We start from the raw sequence: 20,624 nt of genomic DNA, 5'->3' as shown, positions 1-20,624 counted from the left end.
AATCATGTTAAACACTATTATTGCACACAGAGTGAGTCCATGCAACTTATTATATGACTTGTTAAGTGTTTACTCCAGAACTTATTTAGGCTTGTCATAACTAAGGCGTGGAATACTTATTGACTAAAGACATTTCAGCTTTTTTAAATGTATTAATTTGTAAAACTTTCTAAAAACATCATTCCACTTTGACATTATGGGGTATTTTGTGTAGGTCAGTGACCAAACAAATCTATATTTAATCCATTTAAAATTCTGGCTGTAACACAACAAAATGTGGAAAAAGTCAAGGGATGTGAATACTTACAGTATACTACAATCAACAAAAACACTACATTAATTACTATGTTATATACTACTACTACAGTATTTATATTTTTACATGTAAATAGTTCACAAAATAACTACATTGAAAACTATAGTATTTATACCATGGTATACTATATTATTTTTTCATGTGGGCACTTTACACATTTATTTGGACAAGGGCCGTCTCATTTCAAGCAAGCGCATTTCCATCCACGGTCACTTTCCTCGCCGACTCTCCTCAGTTAACTTTTACCTTTTTCAATAGGAGGAAAGAGAGGACGGTGGAGAGAGGATGCAGGAGGTGAGCAAATCTATTTGATAAAAGGCCCTTATGTCTCCCTTGGGTATGACTGTTCATAGATGGTGCTGGGAGGATGCCTTCAAATACTGGGCTTCTTGGGCGTGGTGATGGGCACCCCTGTGTGTTGGATACAGATGAGAGCCAGCTGCTGGGGCTGGGCACTATAAACCTGCTGCATGCTGCTTCAAGCGGAGGACTCTACAGACTATTGATCCAACGCATTGACAAATACTACTATGATCTCATCAGCATGTTCTCTTGGGCCCTTGCTGCCATGGTAACACACTTTGGGGCTTGAAGTTGTCTGTCTGTCTGTTGTGATAGCACATTATCAACGGGTCTTACAATGACCAGTGCATTATCAATAACTAAGCATTTATTTTTACGCTGACTTCAGAGTCCTGTCCTTCCGTGGTGTTTACAGGTGGCAGTGTGTGCAGAAATCTCCAGTACATGCCTGGTGTGGCAGTCATGTGTGGGGCCACTGGTTCACTCCTCTTTCTCGGCTTTTGCCGTTCCTCTGTGCTGTGAAGGTGGATGACCTCCTAGTAGAAAAACTATCTCCCGTCCCCAAAACCGACATGAATCACGTGTCTCACTTCCTTTTTATATAAGGATACTTCATTTAAGGGGCCTGGGGCTTTTTGCTTGCTGGTTTATTCTCTGATCATGGGTGCTCATTGAGTAAATAGCCAGGTGAGGAATAAAATAGAACACCCTCAGTCTAATTATAACAAGTGCGCTGAGAGTCGGGAAGCAAGTTCAAGGAGTGAGTGTTTTAATCAATAAAGGAACACAAAACACAAACAATGCACCGACATGAAAACAGAGTCAATAACACCTGAGGAAATAACCAAGGGGAGTGACACATATAGGGAAGTTAATCAAGGAGGTGATGGAGTCCAGGTGAGTGTCATTTACATTTACATTTTAGTCATTTAGCAGACGCTCTTATCCAGAGCGACTTACAGTAGTGATTGCATACATTTCATTTAATTACATGCATTTTTTTATTTTTTATTTTTTTTTATTTTTTTGTCATGCGGCCCAGGTGCGCGATACGATGGTGACAGGTGTGCAGGATAATCAGCAGCCTGATGACCTAGAGGCCGGAGAGGGAGTATAGTGACACTAATAGAATACTACAGACAGCAAAGTTTTCTTTGTGGTCAAATACATTTCTTTAGGTAATTTTGTCTTTGTTTGAGGAACCAAACCCTGAGAATCCTATCATGTCAGCGATTTCATCATTCTCCTCGAAGAGATCCTCCTCTGCTTTAAGAATCTTTTCTTTCTGCTTCTCCTTTTTGTAAGCTTTTGCTTTCTCCTCCTGGGAAAAGAAGTAGCAGGGATACATCAAATCAAATTGTATTTGTCACATGCGCCGAATACAACAGGTGTAGACCTTAGCAAAATGCTTGCTTACAAGCCCTTAACCAACAATGCAGATTTAAGAAAAATAAGTGTTAAAGTATTTACTCAAATAAACGGAAGTAAAAAATAAATAAAATCTGAAAATAAAAAGAAGAAAATTTAAAAATAACAAATAATTAAAGAGCAACAATAAAATAACAGTAACGAGACGATATACAGGCGGTACCGGTACAGAGTCACTGTGTGGGGGCACAGGTTAGTTGAGGTAATTGAGGTAATATGTACATGTAGGTAGAGGTAAAGTGATAATGAACAGAGAGTAGCAGCAGCGTAAAAATGGGAGGGGGGGGGGTCAATGGAAATAGTCCGGGTAGACATTTGATTAGCTGTTCAGGAGTCCTATGGCTTGCGGGTAGAAGGTGTTAAGAAGCCATTTGGACCTAGACTTGGCGCTCCGGTACCATGCGGTAGCAGAGAGAACAGTCTATGACAAGGCAGGTGGAGTCTTTGACAATTCTTAGGGCCTTCCTCTGACACCGCCTGGTATAAAGGTCCTGGATGGCAGGAAGCTTGGCCCCAGTGATGTACTGGGCCGTACGCACTATCCTCTGTGGTGCCTTGCAGGCGGAGGCCGAGCAGTTGCCATACCAGGCGGTGATGCAACCAGTCAGGATTCTCTCGATGGTGCAGCTGTATAACTTTTTGAGGATCTGAGGACCCATGCCAAATGTTTTCAGTCTCCTGATGGGGAATAGACATTGTCGTTCCCTCTTCATGAATGTCTTGGTGTGTTTGGACCATGAACTTGAAGCTCTCAACCTGCTCCACTACAGCCCCGTTGATGAGAATGGGGGCGAGCTCCTTTTCCTGTAGTCCATGATCATCTCCTTTGTCTTGATCACATTGAGGGAGAGGTTGTTGTCCTGGCACCACACTGCCAGGTCTCTGACCTCCTCCACTGCCAGGTCTCATCATTGTCAGTGATCAGGCCTACCACTGTTGTGTCATTGGCAAACTTAATGATGGTGTTGGAGTCGTGCCTGGCCATGCAGTCATGGGTGAACAGGGAGTACAGGAGGGGACTGTACACACGCCCCTGAGGGCCCTCCTTGTTGAAGATCAGCATTTCACCTGAAATGCATATGGTAATTTTTTTTGCTGGATCTTTGTAGAATTTTGACCCATTTTGAGTCATACAAAATCATGTGTTATCTACTCCGACAATTAATCCACAGATAAAAGGGGAAACCTAGTTCGTTTTTCGTTTTCTTTGATTAATCTCTCCTCGTTCCTCGTCCTTCTTCTTCTTCTGTGGATTTTATATGGCGGTTGGCAACCAACTTTAAGGTGCATTATCGCCACAATCTCACAGGTTTAAAATAACATTTCAAGAAGAGAAATTGCAGAAATAAATGGGGTTTATGACTGTGTGGATGTCGTAAATAGTGACGACCCAAATAGAACAATGAGCCGGAAGCATCCGGTTGGCATTCCTACACACAACCAAATATGGTCGATGAAAGGAAGCCCAGTGGCCGGAGGTAGGAGAAGATGGAGCGAGATGGATTTTGGCCGATGTTCTGATAATTTTCTCATCGATTCAACATTTTCATCTCAATACAGTTGTCTGTTTCCAAAACTAGAATCTGTTACAAACAGTGGACTAAGTTTTGTGGAATTTCCCCTTTACCAAAGTTTTAATAATGGTGTTGTTTAGAAGGAGTGCCAGGGCAAATTAAGTTAATGCACATGAGCACTTCACAGAAAAGGCGTTCCCTAATGGGAATATGCAAATACATGCTAGAATGCACCAACAGGATCTCGCTAGCTCTAGCTTGGCTCTGCCCATCTCCTTGCTTGTTCTGCCACTATGATTCATTTACTCCCATTAGAAACGACAGGTTGTGCTCTATCTTTGGTTAGTTATAGAAATCTTTGACCAATTGGACTGGAGTGTGCACCTCGTTCATCTTTCAATCACCTATGTAGGATCTTACAAACCAAGGAGCAGATGGGAGAGGCGGGACTTGCAGCACTTTAGGCATCTAAAATACATAGAACCAAGTTCTATTTTAGGGCCTGTCAATGCAGACGCCCTTTGTCGCATGCAAGCAGTTTGGATTAAATGATTGAATAACATGTATGCACATTTCATTTGCAATGCTGGCACATGCAACCCAGCAGGTTAAGTCAGCATGTTAGACATACCAGCAATTACATTTATTCCCTGACCTGAACTAATAGACATTACATCCATTTGGACTGACACAGAGTAAGCTTATTCTAGCCCCATCACTGACCTCTTCTCAAAGCTCTTTCATGCACTCTTCAAAATCATTCTCCTTCTGCTTCTCCTCAATCTTCTTATTGTTAGCTTCAAATAGTTTCTTCACCCGGTCCAATGAGGAGCGCTCTATGCGCATGGACATTCCCAGATTCCTCCAGTCTGTGAGGAGTAAGAAGATGAGAGGAGAGAATACAAATTATTACCAAATTAGCCATCTACTCAGCCCTTCTAATGTGCACTAAATAAAAATATAAACCCAACATGTAAAGTGTTGGTCCCATGTTTCATGAGCTGAAATAAAATACCCCGTGAAATGTTCCATACGCACAAAAAGCTTATTTCTCTCAAATGTTGAGCACAAATTTGTTTACATTGCATTTATTTCACCCTAAAACCTTATATATAAGCAGAAAAGCCTTATTCTGTGGGGTTTATCAGCGGTTGGCATCCAATGTTAAGGTGCATTACCGCCACCTAAATCATACCTGCCAGCCCCATTCGTCTTAAAAAATAAAAACGGTTGGAAACTACTGTATAACTAATGATGTTCTTCTTAATAAACTTTTATACTCAATTCCTCTATCCCCTTCTCTCATACCACCTCTCTCTCTCTCTCTCTCTCTCCCTCCCTCTCATATTGTCCACGCTGTATTAACACAAAAGTTTGAAATTCCTGGCAATAACCACACTTTGAGGTGTTCAGCCGGCTGTGTCCTAGAGAAAATGGGCTCCACTTTCCTGTCCCTTCCTGCCATCCTCCCCTCTCCAACTTTCCTTTGTATTTGGTAGAGATGCCTACCCTTATTATGCCTGCATCACCACTGTCCATATGAGGCTCTTAGCCTTTGCCTTACTCATGGGCACCTCAATGTCCACCTCCCCACCGTTAAGGGACTGCATTGCCAGAACAGCTGCCTCATTTCCCTCCACCCCCACATGAGCTTGGACTCAAGAAAATCTAGCCTGTATACCCATCTGTCATAGCCAGCCATGGGTGAGGAGTATCTCATATAACAGGTCTGATATATAACAGGTTTAAAAAAAAATGTATTTAACCTTTATTTAGCTAGGCAAGTCAGTTAAGAACAAATTCTTATTTACAATGACAGCCTACTGGGGAACAGTGGGTTAATTGCCTTGTTCAGGGGCAGAACGACAGATTTTTACCTTGTCAGCTCAGGGATTCGATGCAGCAACCTTTCAGTTACTGGCCCAACGCTCAAACCACTAGGCCACCTGCATCCCCTATACCTACACTGCTTGGCTTGACTTCCTCCACCCACTGCAATGCCAACAGTACAGCTATCGACTCTGCTGTGTAAACAGCGAAGTGATCTGTAATGCCACCCCACTTTCCTGTACAACAAAGGCTAACCCAGTCCAACGTGCCCTTGGTTCTTTCGATTAATCTGTATATATCGGCATAAAATCCTGATATACAGTATACAGCCATCTTTTAAATAACTTGAATAGATCAACCCTCACCTCGTCTTTCCTTAATCTCTCCAACATTTGTAGATCAACTACTGGAGTAGGGAGTAGCCATGGTGGACTCACAGGGATAGGTAACGTGGGGTTACACTCCCTGTCATACAGTCCCATCTGCCTCACCTCGGTATTACGCACCCATCCAAAGCTTGTATTCTGACCACGTTCATGTTCCCAACATGCCTGTAACAAACACCCCTTTCATGGGGTGAGACATGCCATGCCCCTGTAAGTTAACCCAATAGTTAACTGCCAGCAGTTGTCAGCTGTTGTCTTGTAATATGTACTGGCATCTTCCCCCATCTCCAGCTGTAGAGCTAACACGGGATAGGTCAGAAAGGCCCCACTACAGTTCTTGCTCCTGTCTGACATTTTTACATTTACATTTTAGTCATTTAGCAGACGCTCTTATCCAGAGCGACTTACAGTAGTGAATGCATACATTTCAGTTCATTTCATACTTTTTTTCCCCCCCGTACTGGCCCCCCGTGGGAATAACCCACAACCCTGGCGTTGCAAACACCATGCGTTGCAAACACCATGCTCTACCGACTGAGCTACAGGGAAGGCATCATGACATCAACCCTTTCCAGTGATGTCCTGGCTGCCAAACCATACGCTATAGTTCCATAGTCTATTACAGATAGGATCAAAGCAACATACAGTTGAAGTCGGAAGTTTACATACACTTAGGTTGGAGTCATTAAAACTCGTTTTTCAACCACTCCACAAATTTCTTGTAAACAAACTATAGTTTTGGCAAGTCGGTTAAGACATCTACTTTGTGCATGACACAAGTCATTTTTCCAACAATTGTTTACAGACAGATTATTTCATTTATAATTCACTGTATCACAATTCCAGTGGGTCAGAAGTTTACATACACTAAGTTGACTGTGCCTTCAAACAGCTTGGAACATTCCAGAGAATGATGTTATGGCTTTAGAAGCTTCAGATAGGCTAATTTACATAATTGGAGGTGTACCTGTGGATGCATTTTTAGGCCTACCTTCAAACTCAGTGCCTCTTTGCTTGACATCATTGGCAAATCAAAAGAAATCAGCCAAGACCTCAGAAGAAAAAAAATCTGGTTCGTCCTTGGGAGCAATTTCCAAACGCCTTAAGGTACCACGTTCATCTGTACAAACAATAGTACGCAAGTATAAACACCATGGGACCATGCAGACGTCAAACCGTCTCCTAGAGATGAACGTACTTTGGTGCGAAAAGTGCAAATCAATCCCAGAACAACAGCAAAGGACCTTGTGAAGATGCTGGAGGAAACAGGTACAAAAGTATCTATATCCACAGTAAAACGAGTCTAATATCGACATAACCTGAAAGGCCGCTCGGCAAGGAAGAAGCCACTTCTCCAAAACCGCCATAAAAAAACAGACTACGGTTTGCAACTGCACGTGGGGACAAAGATCATACTTTTTGGAGAAATGTCCTCTGGTCTGGTGAAACAAAAATAGAACTGTTTGGCCATAATGACCATTGTTATGTTTGGAGGAAAAAGGGGAGGCATGCAAGCCGAAGAACACCATCCCAATCATGAAGCACGGGGGTAGCAGCATCATGTTGTGGGGTTGCTTTGCTGCAGGAGGGACTGGTAAACGTCACAAAATAGATGGCATCATGAGGCAGGAAAATTATGCGGATATATTGAAGCAACATCTCAAGATATCAGTCAGGAAGTTAAAGCTTGGTCGCAAATGGGTCTTCCAAATGAACAATGACCTCAAGCATACTTCCAAAGTTGTGGCAAAATGGCTTAAGGACAACAAAGTCAAGGTACTGGAGTGGCCATGACCTCAAGCCATGACCTCAATCCTATACAGAATTTGTGGGCAGAACTGAAAAAGGATGTGCGAGCAAGGAGGCCTACAACCTGACTCCGTTACATCAGCTCTGTCAGGAGGAATGGGCCAAAATTCACCCAACTTATTGTGGGAAGCTTATGGAAGGCTACCCGAAACATTTGACCTAACGTAAACAATTTAAAGGCAATGCTACCAAATACTAATTGAGTGTATGTAAACTTCTGATCCACTGGGAATGTGATGAAATAAATAAAAGCTGAAATAAATCATTCTCTCTACTATTATTCTGACATTTCACATTCTTAAAATAAAGTGGTGATCCTAACTGACCTAAAACAGGGAGTTTTTTTACTAGGATTAAATGTCAGGAATTGTGAAAAACTGAGTTTAAATGTATTTGGCTAAGGTATATGTAAACTTCCGACTTCAACTGTACATGGTCCTCAGTGAGGAACGCACAGCCCCGTACTCCCTGTCAAACAGCGCATCACATTTATAACTTTTTCCCATTTTCCCATCAGTCACTCCATGTTTTCTGCCGAGGCCAGCTTAGTATCAATGTACACCCCAAGGAACTTGAAGAACCCCACCACCCCAATGTCTCCCATACTCAGGATGGCGTCGACAGAGAGGGCTGCCACGCTTCTAGTCCTTAGGAAACTTTGCATTATGTATTATTTCTTACATTGTTAGCACAGATCTTAAGTGTTATTACATACAGCCTGGAATAACTATTAGATATCAGAGCGACGTCAACTTACCAGCATTAGGACTCGGAATACGACATTCCCGAAGCTGATCCTTTGTCCGAACTTCACAGGGCATTTGAGCTGATTCCAGAGGCTGAGCCAAAACAACGCTGCCAAAGAAGAGGTAGACGGAGCGGTCTTCTGGTCAGACTTCGGAGGCGCGCACACCACCCACCGCTTCCGAGTATATTACTCACTAATGTCCAGTCTCTAGATAACAAGGTAGATGAAATTAGTGCAAGTGTTGCTTTCCAGAGAGACATCAGGGATTGTAACATACTCTGTTTCACGGAAACATGGCTCTCTCGGGATATGCTGTCGGAGTCGATACAGCCATCTGGATTCTTTGTACGTCGCGCCGACAGGAATAAACATCTCTTCGGGAAGAGGGGGGGGGTGTATGTTTCATGATTAATGACTCGTGGTGTAATTGTAACAACATACAGGAACTCAAGTCCTTTTGTTCACCTGACCTAGAATTTCTCACAATCAAATGCTGACCGTATATTCTCCCAAGATAATTCCCCTGGGTTATTGTCACAGCCGTGTATATGCCCCCTGAAGCTGATACCACGATGGCACTCAAGCAACTTCACTGGACTTTATGAAAACTGGAAACCATATATCCTGAGGCTGCATTTATTGTAGCTGGGGATTTTAGCAAAGCAAATTTGAGAACAAGGCTACCTGAATTCTATCAGCATATTGACTGTAGTACTCGTGCTGGAAAATCTCTGGATCACTGCTACTCTAACTTCCGCGATGCATACAAGGCCCCTTTTGGCAAATCTGACCATGACTCAATTTTGCTCCTCCCTTCCTATAGGCAGAAACTCAAACTGGATGTACCCGTGTTAATAACTATTCAACACTGGTCTGACCAATCTGAATGCATGATTCAAGATTGTTTTGATCACGCGGACTGGGACATGTTCTGGGTAGCCTCAGAGAATAATATCGACGTATTCGCTGATTCGGTGAGTGAGTTTATAAGGAAGTGGATAGGAGATGTTGTACCCACTGTGACTATTAAAACCTACCCTAACAAGAAACTATGGATAGATGGCGGCATTCGCGCAAAACTGAAAGCGCGAACCACCGCATTTAACCATGGAAAAGTGACTGAGATTATGGCCGAATACAAACAGTGTAGTTATTCCCTCCACAAGGCAATCAAACAAGCAAAATGTCAGTATAGAGACAAAGTGGAGTCGCAATTCAACGGCTCAGACACGAGATGTATGTGGCAGAGTCTACAGACAATCACGGACTACAAAAAGAAAACCAGCCACGTTATGGACACCGACGTCTTGCTTCCAGACAAACTAAACACCTTCTTCACCCGCTTTGAGGATAATACAGTGCCACCGATGTGGCCGCTACCAAGGACTGTAGGCTCTCCTTCTCTGTAGCTGACGTGAGTAAGACATTTAAACGTGTTAACCCTCGCAAGGTTGCCGGCCCAGACGGCATCCCTAGCCACGTCCTCAGAGCATACGCAGATCAGCTGGCTGGGGTGTTTACGGACATATTCAAACTCTCCCTATTCCAGTCTACTGTCCCCACATGCTTCAAGATGGCCACCATTGTTTCTGTACCCAAGAAGGCAATGGTAGCTGAACTAAACGACTATCGCCCCGTAGCACTTACTTCTGTCATCATGAAGTGCTTTGAGAGGCTAGTCAAGGATCATATCACCTCCACCTTACCTGTCACACTAGACCCACTTCAATTTGCTTACCGCCCCAATAGGTCCACAGATGATGCAATCGTCATAAGACTGCACACTGCCCTATCCCATCTAGACAAGAGGAATACCTATGTTAGAATGCTGTTCATTGACTATAGCTCAGCATTCAATACCATAGTACCCTCCAAGCTCATCATTAAGCTAGAGGCCCTGGCTCTCAACCCCGCCCTGTGCAATTGGGTCCTGGACTTCCTGACGGGCCACCCCCAGGTGGTGAAGGTAGGAAACAACATCTCCACTTCACTGATCCTCAACACTGGGATCCCACAAGGGTGCGTGCTCAGCCTCCTCCTGTACTCCCTGTTCACCCATGACTGTGTGGCCATGCACGCCTCCAACTCAATCATCAAATTTGCAGATGACACAACAGTAGTAGGCTTGAATACCAACAACGACGAGACAGCCTACAGGGAGGAGGTGAGGGCACTCGGAGTTTGGTGTCAGCAAAACAACCTCTCACTCAATGTCAACAAAGGAAAGGAGATGATCGTGGACTTCAGGAAACAGCAGAGGGTGCACTCCCCTATCCACATCGACGGGACAGCAGTGGAGAATGTGGAAAGTTAAGATCCTCTGGGTACACATCACAAACAAACTGAAATGGTCCACCCACACAGATAGTGTGATGAAGAAGGTGCAACAGAGCCTCTTCAACTTCAGGAGGCTGAAGAAATTTGGCTTGTCACCTAAAATCCTCACAAACTTTTACAAATGCACAATTGAGAGCATCTTGTCGGGCTTTATCACCGCCTGGTATGGCAACTGCACCGCCTACAAACGCAAGGCTCTCCAGAGGGTAGTGCGGTCTGCATAGCTCATCACTGGGGGAAAACTACCCAAATTCCAGGACACCTACAGCACCCGATGTCACAAGAAGGCCAAAAATATAATCAAGGACAACAACCACCCGAGCCACTGCCTATTCACCCAGCTACCATCCAGAAGGTGAGGTCAGTACAGGTGCATCAAAGCTGGGACCGAGAGACTGAAAAACAGCCATCACTAACACAGAGAGGCTGCTGCCTACATAAAGACTTGAAATCATTGGCCACTTTAATAAATGGATCACTAGTCACTTTAATAATGCCACTTAATAATGTTTACATATCTTGCATTACTCATCTCATATGTATATACTGTATTTTATACAATCTACTGCATCTTGCCTATGCTGCTCTGTCATTGCTCATCCATATATTTAAATGTATATATTCTTATTCCATTCCTTTACTTAGATTTGTGTGTATTAGGTAGTTGTTGTGGAATTGTTAGATTACATGTTAGATATTGCTGCATTGTCGGAACTATAAGCATAAGCATTCCGCTACACTCGCAATAACATCTGCTAACCATGTGTATGTGACCAATAACATTTGATTTAAATTGATACAACCGCAGGCTTATCGCATCTCCTACCTTCCAATCCTCCTGTTAAAGAACACAGAGTTTTCGCTACAGAGAACCTGACTTCCCACTTTAATGACAACCACTCCACCTCATCAATTGCTTCCTGTACCTTCCTGACTATGTATGGTACATTTCTTTCCCTATTCCACAAGGCCCCATCATCTGCAAATAAACACCGCCCAATGTCCAGCTGAGAGAACACATCATTGATCATGATTAAGAACAAAAGAGGACTAATCACACGCCCCTGCGTTGTACCGTTATCCACCAATTAGCTGTCTGATAGAGATTTCCCCACCCTCATCCTTCCCAGGTGAGGTTAAACCAACCTTGCCTATTGCCCTCTTCACCTCCAGTTCACCTAGTAAAAGGTGCACTCAACGCATTATTTCCTGTCCAGCACATCAGGTTGCTCCCCTTTCATTCTCTCTCTCCCCCTCTGCCAATCCTCTAGCAGATTAGCCAAGCTACGCACTTGGACAAATGCTTTTGCCATTATCTCTGCCTCCTCTTCTTGTTACTGCCATATCCTCCACACTCATCAACACTGGATAATCCCACATTCAAAAGAGTATCTCATGATAAACTGTAGACCACACTATCTACCTAGAGAGTTTATCTGTATTTTTTGAAACTGTTTAAATACCACCACAGACTGAGGCTGGCACTAAGATAGCATTGAAGGAGCTGTATTCAGCCATAAGCAAACAAGAAAACGCTCACCCAGAGGTGGTGCTCCTAGTGGCCGGGGACTTTAATGCAGGGAAACTTAAATCAGTTTTATCAAATTTCTATCAGCATGTTAAATGTGCAACCAGAAGGAAAAAAACTCACAGAGACGCATACAAAGCTCTCCCTCGCCCTCCATTTGGCAAATCTGACCATAATTATATCCTCCTGATTCCTGCTTACAAGCAAAAATGAAAGAAGGAAGCACCAGTGAATAGATCAATAAAAAAGTGGTCAGATGAAGCAGATGCTAAACTACAGGACTGTTTTGCTAGCACAGACTGGAATATGTTCCGAGATTCCTCCGATGGCATTGAGGACTACACCAAATCAGGCATTGGCTTCATCAATAAGTGCATCGATGACGTTGTATTCCACAGTGACTGTTCGTACATACCAACCAGAAGCCATGGATTACAGGCAACATCCGCACTGAGCTAAAGGCTAGAGCTGCCGTTTTCAAGGATTGGGACTCTAACCCGGAAGCTTATAAGAAATTCCGCTATGCCCTCCTATGAACCATCAAACAGGCAAAGCGTCAATACAGGACTAGGATCGAATCGTACTACACCGGCTCTGACGCTCGTCGGATGTGGCAGGGCTTGCAAACCATTACAGACTACAAAGGGAAGCACAGCCGAGAGCTGCCCAGTGACACGAGCCTACCAGACGAGCTAAACTACTTCTATGCTCGCTTCAAGACAAATAAAACTGAAACATGCATGAGAACACCAGCTGTTCCGGAAGACTGTGTTATCACACTCTCCGCAGCCGATGTGAGTAAGACCTTTCAAAAGGTCAACATTCACAAGGCCGAAGGGCCAGACAGATTACCAGGACGTGTATTGAGAGCATGCGCTGACCAACTGGAAGTCTCTTCACTGACATTTTCAACCTCTCCCTGTCTGAGTCTGTAATAGCAACACATTTTAAGCAGACCACCATTCTTGTGGCCAAGAATACTAAGGTAACCTGCCTAAATGACTACCAACCCGTAGCACTCATGTCTGTAGCCATGAAGTGCTTTGAAAGGCTGGTCATGGCTCACATCAACACCATTATCCCAGAAACTCTAGACCCACTCCAATTTGCATACCGCACCAACAGATCCACAGATGATGCAGTCCCTATTGCACTCCACACTAGCCTTTCCCACCTGGACAAAAGGAACACCTATGTGAGAATGCTATTCATTGACTACAGCTCAGCGTTCAACACCATAGTGCCCTCAAATCTCATCAATTAGCTAAGGACCCTGGGACTAAACACCTCCCTCTGCAACTGGATCCTGGACTTTCTGATGGTCCGCCCCCAGGTGGTAAGGGTAGGTAACAACACATCCGCCACGCTGATCCTCAACACAGGGCCCCTCACGGGTGCATGCTCAGTCCCCTCCTGTACTCCCTGTTCACTCATGACTGCACGGCCAGGCACGACTCCAACACCATCATTAAGTTTGCCAATGACACAACAGTGGTAGGCCTGATCACCGACAACGACGAGACAGCCTATAGGGAGGAGGTCAGAGTCCTGGCCGTGTGGTGCCAGGATAACAACCTCTCCCTCAACGTGATGAAGACAAAGGAGATGGTTGTGGACTACATGAAAAAGAGGACCGAGCACGCCCCCATTCTCATCGACGGGACTGCAGTGGAGCAGATTGAGAGCTTTACATTTCTTGGTGTCCACATCACCAACAAACTAACATGGTCCAAGCACACCAAGCCAGTCGTGAGGAGGGCATGACAAGACCTATTTCCTCTCAGGAGACTGAAAAGATTTGGCATGCTTTTCCAGTCCTTGGAACGTCCCACGCTAAACCCTATACCCCTACCTTAACCATTTCACATTTAAACTTCAATGGGGTAGGGACGTAAATTGTAGTTTTAATGGCGAGTTCCCTGTTGTTATTGGGAAAATAAATAGCCTATTCCCCCTGTTCATACCAAGTAGTAGATTTATCATATAATACATTTTCAAAACCAAATCTGACTGCTTAATTTAAATTTTCGCCTTGAGTCATTTAATTTGATGGAACAACTGATTGTATTGCATTAAGATAAACAATCACATTGTTATCTGTTGTACATCAGGTAAGACTAAAGAAATTACTTTAACCATACTGAGATGCTGAACCAAAGAGCCATTGACCAACCCTTAAAATAGCACCGAACAGGGACAAGCATGTTACTCAGTCAATATACAGTAAACTACACATGATAGAATGACCAAAAAAACATACAGAGCTTGGCTCCATAATTGCACCTTGATTTGTGTGTAATCTAGTCCAAACCATAGGCAATTTAGCAAACATTCGAACTGAACGCACCCAAGATGGGGCTGGTGCACACCCCTGCGGCCCCGCCCTGATGGCGCTTGGCGTTAATTTAAAACCTGTCCTTTCAGCAATGACGAATTTACTGCGTGGCTGCAGACAAACTCAACATGTCATCACCGTCGAAATTGCATTTCAAGGTCCATTTATGGAGCCGAGGTCTGTATGTTTTTTTTGTCATTCTATCATGTCGTTTAAAACTGACTCGACATTTAAGATGATTAGCCCATTTTCATTATGTGCATGACCAAAAGTCCCCTCTCGATGAAGTGGCCTACCACTATTAAATTGTTTTTGTTTAATCTGCCACTAATTACCACCAAAATGATCACATAATTGATTATGACAAATTGCATAGGTCTACCATGGTCTATGGTTTAGAACGCAATTAGTTGAATCAAGTGTTTTAGCTATAGGGCTGAGGGAAAAGTGACACCGATCAGGCCCATAAGGGCTGGAGTTGCCCATTCCTGCTGTATATTGACATAGTAACATTTTGCTCCCTGTGTGCTGCTGTTTTAGGGGTTGGTCAATGCCTCTTTGGTCTGGCATCCCAGAGCTGCCCCCTGGCTTCAGGTCCAGAGCAACAACTCATTCATGCAGCCCTGAACCTTGGCTTCTTCCAGGCTGTAGCGCTGTGTATGACAGTCTGGTCAGGTAAGGAGGAGGAAGAGCCCTCTAATTGAGATACCAGAGTTTCTTTGTTGATTCAGCACAACAGCCAAAAATCAAAACATATCCAGAGAAGCAGGTTTAGGTCAAAAAAGATGTCCATATGTCTGGATTACTTTTAGACTAGCCAGCAGATCTGACTCGCTTGCTTACAGCTGCACTAGGGTCTGACAGCATTCCTGTGTAGTTTAGGAATGTAAAGGTGTTATACTCTGAATCGTCCTATTAGCCTAACTGTTACACAGAGAAGATTGAAAGAATGCTAACATTAGCAGTCATACAATCTTCTATGTGTTTTCAATTTGATAATGGGACAACGCCACAGATAAACAAAGAGGCAGATATTTCACTGGATGTATATTATGTGAAGCATCTGGTTGGCATTTCAACTCACTGATGAGAGGAAGCCCGGTGGGAGAAGATGGAGTGAGATGGATTTTGGCCAAACATTCTGCAAATGTTCATATCAATGAAACAAAGATGTAACAAAGCCTTTAAAAAAAAAAATGTTTTACGTTTGCCGAAGTTGATAAAAAATGGTTGTTTAGGAGTGCAAGGGCGAATTGAGTTATTGCACACATGCACTTCGGAGCAGGAGTTCCCTAATGGCAATATGCAAATAAATGCTAGAACACGCCAATAGGATCTACCTAGTTTGGCTCTGCCCACCTCTTTGCTTGTTCTGCCCACTGATTAATTTGCTCCCATTGGAAACGACAGGCTCTGGTCAATCTTAGGTAAGTTATACAAATCTTTGACAAAGCATTTCTCATCCCTGGATTGAGGTACATTTTCTGAGGCATATCTCACATTGGCTCTGCAGTGTCTTAATCTACATAGGAATGCTGTCTGACCCACGTGCAGCTGGCTACTTTTACTGCTGTCTACTTTTACACAGGCAGAAAATGAATAGCGGTGCATTAACCAATGTTAACTTTTATGCCTTTCCCTAAACCTTACCTTCACCTTACTGAAACTATACCTAACCCTTTGTTTTCCTTAACCTAATGTTAAAGGTTGACTCAGCTAAATGAAGTTGCCATGAGCAGCACCGGAGATATTGAGATGCAAGACACACAGTATCTGTGCATGGGTTTGCTTCACTCTGAGTGTGGTAGTTACAAAACACTGGGGGAGTTTAGCCTCACGCTTCAACGCTCTTAGTTGTTTTGGAAATTGACCCACTATGCTGTTTACTTTTTGCACCTACGTCATATTGCTGAGTCTACCTTTAACCATAACCTTAATTAATTTCGACCCCTATGCCGAATATTAAATATTTGTTCAGCCGGTCAAATATCCATTTCTCTACTTTTATCTTTATCACATTTTTTTAATCACCATTTACTGTCCATTTTTTAGCAATTCAGCCCCAGCCATGCCTACCTCACCCATGAATGGTGAAAGGAGACCTGCCCCTGCTATGCAAAAGCCTTGCAGGTACTGTTCATGACTAGCACCTGCCTTGGACTTAGTGCACACGTAGCAAAATGTTTTGCAAATGAAAATATCAGGTTCTTATTGGATAAGTTCACGGAGTCTCTGGTTGCTTTTCCCATCAGGTCATCCATCCTTGAGCGATGTATCCTAAGCATGTCTACTGCCAGTGTTGCTGTTGGAACAGAGGACATGGATGGTATCAGGTCAGCATGAAAAATGTATGTGCTCACTACTGCAAGTCGCTCTGGAAAAGCGCGTCTGCTTAATGACTAAAATGTAGATAATAAAACATTGTTAACTTAAAAAGCACAATTAAGCACACTCATCTGAAGGGCCTCAGTACCTCAATTGGTGGAATTGAACCATTTACCATTCTACATTACCCTTCCTCTTTTGAAATGTAGTGCATGTTCTCTATTTCCATGCACAATATTATAAGGGGGAAATCATGAAGGCTTGTTTTTCCTAGGTCCCAGGCAGGGATGCAGTGGGCCCTACGAAACCTGGATCCAGCTCACACAGAAGGCATGAATCGGTCCTGAAATGACGGCAGAAACAGATTCAGTACGGCAAGAACACGTCTGGCTACCAGAATTACCTGGAGCAGGTTCCCAAGTATGAGAACTGATGATTCTACAATACATTTTTATTGTAACTAGGTTCTGAAAGGTAACTGATGGCCTGTGAAGAGCCCACAAAAATACATTTATTGAACTGTTTATTGGATGAGACCTACAGTGTATTCAGACTCCTTGGGTTTCTTTTTTTTAATTTATTTTTTTACATTTTGTTACCTTACAGCCTTATTCTAAAGTCTATTCAATTATTTTTTCCCCCCTCATCTACACACAATACCCAATAATGACAAAGCAAAAACAGGTTTTTAGACATTTTTACAAATGTGTTAAACATAAGTATTCAGACCCTTTGTTATGAGACTCGAATTTGAGCTCAGGTGCATCCTGTTTCCATTGATCATCATTGAGATATTTCTACAACTTGATTGGAGTTGACCTGTGGTAAATGTAATTGATTGGACATGATTTGGAAAAGCACACCCCTGCCTATATAAGGTCCCACAGTTGACCGTGCATGTCAGAGCAAACCATGAGGTAGAAGGAATTGTCTGTAGAGCGCTGAGATAGGATTGTGTCGAGGCACAGATCTGGGGAAGGGTACTAACAAATTTCTGTTGCATTGACGGTCCCCAAGAACAGTGGCCTTCATCATTCTTAAATAGAAGTTTGGAACTTTTCCTAGTGCTGGCTGCCAGGCCAAACTAAGCAATCGGGGGAGAAGGGCCTTGGTCAGGGAGGTGACCAAGAATCCGATGGTCACTCTGACAGAGAGCCAGAGTTCCTCTGGGGAGATGGGATAACCTTCCTGCAGCACTCCACCAATCAGGCCTTTATTTTACAGTGGCCAGATGGAAGGCACATGATGGCCCGCTTGGAGTTTTCTAAAAAGCACCTAAAGACTCTCAGACCATGAGAAACAAGGTTCTCTGGTCTGATGATACCAAGATTAAACTATTTGGCCTGAATGCCAAATGTCACGTCTGGAGGAAACCTGGCACCATCCCTATGGGGGTTGCAGCATCATGCTGTGGGGATGTTTTTTAGCAGCAGGGACTGGGAGACTAGTCAGGATCGAGTCAAAGACGAATGGCACAAATTACAGAGATCCTTGACTATATCCTGCTCAGGACCTCAGACTGGGGCAAAGTTGACATTCCAACAGGACAACAACTCTAAGCATACAGTCAAGACAATGCAGGAATGGCTTCAGGACAAGTCTCATTGTCCTTGAGTGGCCTAGCCAGAGCCCGGACTTGAACCCGATCGATCATTTCTTGAGAGACCTGAAAATAGCTGTGCAGCGATGCTCCCCATCCAACCTGACAGAGATTGAGAGGATCTGCAGAGGAAAATGGGAGAAACTCCCCAAATACAGATGTGCCAAGCTTGTAGCATCATACCCAAGAGTACTCTAGGATGTAGTCACTGCATAGGTGCTTCAACAAAATACTGAGTAAAGGGTCTGAATACTTATGTAAATGTAATATTTCAAGTTATATTTTGCTCAGATTTCTAAACCTGTTTTTGCTTTGTCATTATGGGGTATTGTGTGTAGATTGAGGGGGGGGAAACTCTTTAATCCATTTTAGAATAAGGCTGTAACAAAATGTTGAAAGTCGAGGGGTCTGAGTACTTTCCGAATGCACTGCTACTTCCAAACACAAATGATGGCTTTACCTTTAAGTCTCCGTGATGAATGGGTGGAATATTTATTTTTGCTTGTCTTCCCTCTTTCTGATACAAGGCGTCTGAGAATCCCTGGGCTGCACCCATCCACTCCAAACAAATATAGAAAATACAGCCGCCGATCCTGGGACATGCAGGTTCGTGTTTGGCGGAGAGCTCTGTATGGGTGGGACCCTCCATCTGAATCGCAGAGAGAAGCCGAAGGACAGGACCCTGTTGACCAACTGTAGGTATTGGTGATTTTACATTTGTAATGGTATTTCCTTGTCTTAAGTTGACCTCATTGTTGCTTGACGATATGCAGGCAGGGGTTGCTTGAGCAGATGAATTGCAAGCTATATGAAGACAGTGGAGTTAAAAAGGGGGCCAAAGGGAGAGGGCTACCTTCAGATTCAAAAGCCCCCTTCTCCCCTAACCTGCTGGAATGTCATTCAACAGTCCCTGGATGCTTCCCCATGGATCCCAGGTCTGAGTGTTACTGTTCCTATATTAGCAGACATTGTCTTGTTTGGAGACATCCATTCACTGTGGTTTGCCTCTTTAGGTGGATGTGTCTGGTCCTCAGGTCTCATCCTCCAAGCCAGGCTTGGTGTACTCCTTTAGCAGTTGCCTAACAGCTGAAGAGAATGTGTTGGGGTGGCTGAGATTTCTCCTGGAAACTGATCACGATCAACAAGTGCCCATGCAGAGAGACTGGCTACCGTGGAAACCATACTGATCATGGCTGTCAGTCACAGCGGTATAGACTTGCAGGGGTGCACTGGGTGCTGACTGAAAGATATGATTGCTGTAAAATACTGACCACACACTTGTCAGTTTTGGGACACATTTTACACATTATTGTTTTGTATCAAACACACGTTTAAGCAGTATCTGCTTCACTAATGGTGTACCTAGATGTTTATTTGGATCCAGTATTATTCTTCACTTTTTTTACTTTATTTTCTTGTCCCAATTACATTCATTTGTTTTAGGTTTTCTTCATGGCCCGAAATTAATAAAGATTGGACTTTTTCAGCACACAATTCTCAGGAGATTTATCCAATGTTAATTTGAAATGTGGGCAATGTCCGTGAAGTTGGCTTTCCTGGCATAATGGGTCTCCGGGATTGGTGGGATAGCGCTGAGGTCTTAACGTTTTGCGCTTTCATTTGGCCCGTCCAACATGCAACGCTAACTGCAGTATTCAAAGCATCCACAAGATAACGGTATACGCTATTTCTTGTACTTGCCTCACAAATAAGTCGTACGGTAGGATGACATATAGGTAATATGAAAAGTGACATATTCCAGTGTTAAGGCGTGACTTTAAAATGGTCCCCGAGCCTAGCAATTTGTCAAGTAAACAACTGATCCGAATATGAGTAGCGAACTACAAGTACCACACTTTATAGCCATCTAATAACCTTACGTCGGTTCAGTCAAAGTTGTGCCATTTTCAACAATGAACGAAATCTTGCGATTTGACATCCTTAAAAAAATAAAATAAATTGTCGGCACTTTTAAAAGTCTAAGCTATTGCACGTCAGCTACTTCAATCTTTTGTTTGAATGATCATCGAATGCGCCCACTGCTTGGGCGCCCCCTATTTATACATTCAAATCGCTCACAGGTTTGATCGTTTTAATTGATTTGAAAAGGACAACTGAATTGTACGCTGTGCTATTTTGCCTAAGACTGATATGTCTCGTATATT

At 43.4% G+C, this 20,624-nt stretch overlaps 1 long non-coding RNA gene and 1 pseudogene across 1 annotated transcript; one reads left to right on the top strand and one right to left on the bottom strand.

Annotated features, from left to right (window-relative positions):
- Window positions 1-1,484: 1,484 nt before the first annotated feature.
- LOC106567428 (uncharacterized) lies at window positions 1,485-9,334 on the bottom strand. Its single transcript, XR_001320067.2, has 3 exons — window positions 8,344-9,334; window positions 4,285-4,430; window positions 1,485-1,940 (listed from the first exon to the last, which is right to left on the bottom strand). It is a non-coding gene; the product is annotated as an uncharacterized lncRNA (long non-coding RNA).
- Window positions 9,335-15,078: 5,744 nt separating this feature from the next.
- On the top strand, window positions 15,079-19,923 carry LOC123726160 (histone RNA hairpin-binding protein-like; annotated as a pseudogene).
- Window positions 19,924-20,624: the final 701 nt, after the last annotated feature.

This window comes from Salmo salar, chromosome ssa13 (assembly GCF_905237065.1).
Source record: "Salmo salar chromosome ssa13, Ssal_v3.1, whole genome shotgun sequence".
Lineage (NCBI taxonomy): Eukaryota > Metazoa > Chordata > Actinopteri > Salmoniformes > Salmonidae > Salmo > Salmo salar.
Note: the sequence above shows the minus strand (reverse complement) of the source record. Positions and strands in the feature narration are given on the sequence as shown.